Source organism: Capsicum annuum, chromosome 7 (genome assembly GCF_002878395.1).
Source record: "Capsicum annuum cultivar UCD-10X-F1 chromosome 7, UCD10Xv1.1, whole genome shotgun sequence".
In the NCBI taxonomy this organism is placed as follows: domain Eukaryota; kingdom Viridiplantae; phylum Streptophyta; class Magnoliopsida; order Solanales; family Solanaceae; genus Capsicum; species Capsicum annuum.
The window spans coordinates 189258138-189264665 of NC_061117.1; the positions used below are offsets into that span (position 1 = coordinate 189258138).

Here is a 6528-nt window from a genome sequence, read left to right on the forward strand (position 1 = left end):
TAAGCTAACCCTTTGAGCCTGTTATTACTTCTAACACTTGCTTCAGGATAAATAAGCTAAACAATGATGCCTTACTGTGTCAGCTATAAAATGAGATAACTGGATACAATGTCTGAAAAGCAAAATACTAATAATCTGGAACATAACTTCAACTGACAGTCTAGTCTGACAAAGCCTTTACTACTCAAACTGGAGAGCCATTGGGACAGACCCTCAACTGACTCGCAATGATCTAAAAGTAAAACTCAAAATGCTATGAAAGCAGAAAAGCTACAATTATAGGTCCTCGAACCATGAGGACTCACCAAGGATAAGGATGTAGATGAAATGCTCGGAGATCACTTTCACTGCTGGGACTGAGCACCTGAACCTACATTATTAGACAATGTAGCACACAGACGTATATGTGGATCAACACTTTGGGAATGTACTGAGTATATGGGGGTGTATGCATTTTCATAAAACAATATCAATACTCTTTAATAAAATCATGCATGCAAATAGGAATGACTCACATTGCTTGAATAAGTCTAGAATATAAAACTCATGAATCATGAATAGTGAAACATGTAACACAAATCTCGTGAGTTATTATACTTAACTTTAAAAATCTGTACTCTCTTCTTATTCTCAATACTTGAAGGCTAAATGAAGCTTTAAATAATACTTTCAAACTCATGCTTTTATCTTGTGGAGAGTAAAACTTCTTTAAAACTTAAGGACTTAGAACTTTTAGGAACTTTTAACACTTGAGAACTCTGGAACTCTTTTAGACTCGGGACACTTAGAACTCGGGAGTTTCTTCTAACCGACATAAATCATGTGAGCTACATGGAGTCCAACGTCTTGCCCACATTGGGGAGAGCTATTCTATCCTTGCCATCGGAGTAGAACCTCATCTTTAGTGATCGCTATCTCGGCCTTGGCCCCATAAATCTCGAACCTACGGTGGCACATAATTCTGGGGTATGAGACCTTGGAATCATACCCAACTCGGTGCTAAATACTACTCCCATACTCAGCCCAGAACTCTAAGGAAATTCACCTCAAAATAACTCAAGGGTCTATAATGAAGACCAAAACACATTTCTATTTGCTTTAAATCATACTCAATGTGGATTTCAACTCTATTATGACCGAAAGGCCAAATCTTTCTCAATAATATCAAAGTACTCAATTCATGGGTGCTAGTAGCACAAAAGTTCACAAAATGCAAATTTCAAGTAGGGCTTAATGACCCATACTCAAATCTCAACTTAAGACTTATCAAAGTACATGCTAGATGTCATAAAGATTCATAAATCATATAGAAAATCTGAATTTTTCAACATTTTGCCTTAAAATCTCAACATACTCATATGCTTTAATTTCTAGAACATTGGAACTATTAAAATCTCAAGGAATAACAACATAGGGTATAAACCCATACTTCAATTTCATAAGAAAATATAGAAAATCATATATTCTCGTAAGTAAAATAACTTTTGGGCACAAGGACGAAAGAAGTGTCCTTGTTCAAACCCCACATACCTTAGATTATGATTTGTAGGTGAACAACTTGCTTGAGACTCTTTTTGGAACTCTTGAGTGAGGGTTCTTAAAGCTTTTGACTTGGGAACCTTGATTCTTAACTCAATTCGTAGAAACTATGGTTGAATCTTAAGGTCCTTGGAGAAAGATTTGGATTTGCTCTTGAAGGTTAATCTTGAGAGAAAACCCTAATTTTTGGATGTTATAGAAGAATATAATGTTTATGCCTTGAATCTGATATATCTAGATGTGGAAAGGGTAAAAAAAGACCAAAATGTCCTTTTAAAAATGACTTAAAATTACTGATCGGGATGTGCTACGGTGGGGTGCAACGGTCTGTCGAGGGCCCGACGATCGTCGGTCTTGCCCGTCACACCTGGACCAGAACTTGGTTCACTGCCTCGCTTGCAATGATGGATGTGATGGTCCGTCGATCCTTACCATCGTACTCAACCAGAATGGGACCTCACTGCCTCTTCTGCGATGGTTTGAGCGACAGTCTGTCGCAAGCTCGACGATCCATCGGCCCTATCTGTCGTACCTGGGCGATTTTACTACTTTCTGTAAAATAGCCATATCTTTTTCGTCCGATGTCGAATTTCAACGAAATGGGTATCGTTGGAAAGATAATTCAATTTTTCACACAATAAAAAGTCATTTTTAGAAAAATTTAGCAAGGTTTAAACACTAATCACTTTGGAAGTCACTCTTTAATCTTTTAGGACCGGAACTACACTTCATTTACCACGCTCTAAAGGCTCAGACTACGAGAGAACTTTGCGGGGTATTACATCACTCCTCTTCTTGGGTACACCCCTGATCCACATTCAAGAAACTTTGATCCTAATATACGATGTTCGTATCATTCTGATATTCAGGTTCATAGTACTAAAGATTTTCGTGATTTGAAAAGAGAAATAGAAAGAATGATTCAAGATAAATTGATTATGGTGAAGGATGTTGACAGTGGTGAAGGCTCTAGTCATGTTGATGTGTGAACTGACTAAGATGTCAAGCTCAACAATTGAGAAGTCACTCTTCCCCTTCCTAGAAAGAATTTGTGGAAGTTTATTTTGTTTTTCTTTCTGTTATCCGAATTATTTCGGAATTGTAGTTCAGAGTCTATCTTGTCTTTTCTATTTGTCATTTAGGTTGAAACTCTGTAATCTTTTCTTTTAACAAATGTAGTGTCCCTTTTATTTATTTATTTATTATATTTTATTTTACTTTATTTTAATATATATATATATATATATATATATATATATATATATATTATTTGTTAAGCTTTTCTTTCTTTACATAGTTCTTTTATATGGATTTTAGTGATATGATATGCATGTTGAATTTTTACCAGATCTTAAAATCTAATCTAATTATGAAACACTTGACCAAGAAGATAGAGTTGAAAGGGAAAGGCATATAAGAAAATAAGTAAAGTTTTGAGATGTTTGCTGATCGAGTTAAAGACTCACTTGAATGGATTGAAGCAATCGCTTTATGAATAAAACATGACCTAATCATCAATGAAAAAGTCAATCTCAAGCACTTTAAATGGGAGCGATCAGAAGATATATATCCTCCACAGTCAGGAGAAGCAAAAGAAAGTTAGCTTAAAAAATATATGAGTCCTCTAATGAGAGAAATGTAGAATACAATTTGACCTTTATGTTTGACAAATGCATAAGAAGTAGTGACACAAGTTCTTAGTCACGGTCAATGATGAAAAGATGTGTATGAACTTCATGTTTCACTCCCAGATCGCATGTTTTTATACTTGCATTTTTAAAAATTGATATGACGAAGGCGTTTCATTCTGCTATCCAAATGTTATGTCATCCTTTGTGGTTGAATTTTTGGTTGCTAATGCGTATTCTATATGAATTTGTCATTAATTCATGTATGTTACCATGTGTTCATTAGCATAAGTTAATTCCGATAAAAAATTAGTAGTTAACCTTAAATATAATATATATATATATATTATATTTAATATATGTATACATATACCTATGTTCAGTTTGTATTGTTGCTAATTAACGATGAAAGTATTTTCTACGTATATGTAAATTTTGAGGCCGTTTGGCCATAAAAAAATATTTTCTTTATTCTAAATTTTTTTTCACTTTATTAAAGTTGTGGTGTTTGGCCATAAAAATTCCAAAAATTATTTCAAAATTATTTACTAAAAAATGAAAATAGATTTTTGCTGTTTTCACTATTTTCGAACTCCAATTCCTTTTATTATTATTACATATAACCCCGATTTTTTAAATTTTCACACAAAGTCCTCATAATGTTTAAAAGTTTTAAGTGTTTAGTCACTGATGCAATTAATGATGATTTTTTTCATAATAGCTAATTGAACAGTGATTAATACAAAAATATCATCATCTTTTGGCTGAGATTGCATCTAAGACATTTTGCATTATCTTTCTTCAATTTTGTTTCAACCCTATCTTTCTTCAGTTTTTGCATTTTTGTATTATCTTTCTTCAATTTTTGTATTTCAGCTGATTGAACATTTTTGCATCATCTTTCTTCAATTTTGTTTCAAGAGCAACTTGAGTTAATTTTTGCAATTGAAAAAAATGGAAAGTTATTTGAGAACAAACGAGGACCTAGTGAAGACCCAAATAAAAAAATAAATGATGAGTCTAATAATGCGTCTAAACAAATGATCCAAACCAATCATTCTATCTCCTGTAGTTCTGATGCTTGTTAAGAGAGTCATTAGTTGTCAATCTTTATTCTTGAGTGTTATTTTCTTCGTTAATGCTAACTTGATTCGAGTAACAGAAGTGTCTATATATAAGAATTACATTTGATTGTATGATAATAGGTAAATTAGTAGTTGGGTGATTTTGATAGTTTTTAAAATTTGGGGGGCATAAAATCATATTTAAAAAATATTTTTCAAAAGTCTAAAAAATTCTTTTAAAAAGACATGGCCAAACACAACTCCAACTCCAACTTCAAAAAACTTTAGTTTTCATGGTCAAACGGCTACTTATACACGCATACAAAATTATAAGCAGTGTATCCAAAGGTAAAAACATTACATATTATTAAGAACAAATAAGTTTGTCTAATTAACAATCTCCAAGTGAATAAATGTGTTTCGTTATTTTATGTATATGAATATATATACATCCTATAAAATACTAATATGTATGTATTATCTTTAAAATGAATTTATATACATAATTGTTATGCATTTGTCCAATTCAGAAAGTTTGTTATGAACATATTTGTTTTGAGAAAATGGCCAAAAGCCCCCCCCCCCCCCCTCTCCAAAAAAACTGACACCCAGATGTGTAATGAAAAGTGAGCAACACGCACTTGCCAGGTAATGCCACGTAATTTTCACATAATATTATATTTTATATAAAAAAAATTAATTATTATATATATATATATATTGAAGACCCACATTTGCAACACAAACCAAAACCCAATTTGCTTTCTTGCAAGTGTCTTCACCAGTTTTCTCTTCTTCAAGATTTGGTGATGGGCATGTGGAAAATTCGTCGACATCGAAGGATTTGTCCGATGGATCGGGTGAGACGACCCAGTTGTTCAATTAGGTTGCTCAAACTCTATATCGACAACGAAAGATGCTAGCTTTATTTTATTTCCAGATAATTGCTTCAGAGTTCTTTAGTTGGGTCGCTAATTGTTATTTTGTAATCTGAATTTGGTAATGCGTATTGGATATTGGATAAAATTGAGCTGCTTAGAATTTTTTAGTGTACCTAGTTTGCTTTTTCTTGGTGTTTATGATAGTTGAAATTCCTCTTAAACAGGGTATATTTGTTCCTGTATAGTTGTTGTTTTCAATTTTCCGACAAGTGTTTTATGCTTTTGATTTTCTTACAGTAAAACTAATGTTAGGATACAAATGACAAGTTCATGGCAACATGGATTATATATCTGTAATTTGTCCCCAAAATGGTAAACCATCTCAACCATTTTCGCAAATTGTATTTTAGTTACTGCACTAATTGTAGAAATAATTGTTAATTTTGCTCTTTCGATGAAATGAAAGATGACCCATTTCGCGTTTGTGTTGAAATAATTGTTAATTTTATCATTTTTTATGGAATTGAAGATAGACCCATTTGGGACGTGTGTGTTGAAATAATGGTTAATTGAGTTATTTTTTTATGAAATTGCGGATAATCTATTTGGTGTGTGTGGAGCAGTCATTGTGTTTAGTTGAAGAGAAGAAACAAGAAAGAAAATCCATGGTGTTAAAGAAAGAAAAGCCATGGTGTTAATGAAAGAAAAGAGAAAGAAGACAATGGAAAAAATAAATATAAAACATAAGAAATTAAAAAATTAAAAAATTAAGGGGTTAAAACATCTTCACTCTCTCAAAGAGAGTGCACTACACCTTCTGTGCCATCTCAGCATTTAGGGAGGAAATAAATCCATTTTACAATAGTTCAGGGGGGTAATAGGTCCCCCCACAAAGAATAGGTGTATAGTTGGAATTTTGGGTAAAGGTTGGGGGGCTTTTGGTCATTTTCTCTATTTATTTTTTATGAATATATTTGTTGTTAAACTACATCGGCTTGTAATACTTATGTATATTGTACTAGTAGCTTATTAATATAAGATTTGTAGTTGACTTTATGGTCGTTGATGTGTACTCTATATGAATTTGTTATTCATTAACGTATGTACTTATGTGTTGATAAGCATGCATTACGAAAAACAATAAATAGTTAATGGTCCTTAAAATAATCTATGTATGTGTAATCAACTATTCTATGTATATGTAGACATATGCATGATAATACAAATGTGCACATTACAATATAATGCAGAAAACAGATTAAACTATAATCCAAAACCATATGTCAAATGTGTTTCATAACAAACAACTAATATTAGTTTCAAATTCTAGATTCCTAAAAAATTCACTGAAATATAAATTCTTCACTATAATGATCTTAAAATCTACTCAATGTTAACTATTGCAGTTTCATCGGG

The 6528-nt window shown here is 32.2% G+C and overlaps 1 non-coding gene across 1 annotated transcript; it reads left to right on the top strand.

Annotated features, from left to right (window-relative positions):
* Nucleotides 1-3858: 3858 nt before the first annotated feature.
* LOC124886297 lies at nt 3859-3942 on the top strand. The gene has a single exon (XR_007043383.1). It is a non-coding gene; the product is annotated as a small nucleolar RNA Z196/R39/R59 family (small nucleolar RNA).
* The last annotated feature ends 2586 nt before the right edge of the window (nt 3943-6528 follow it).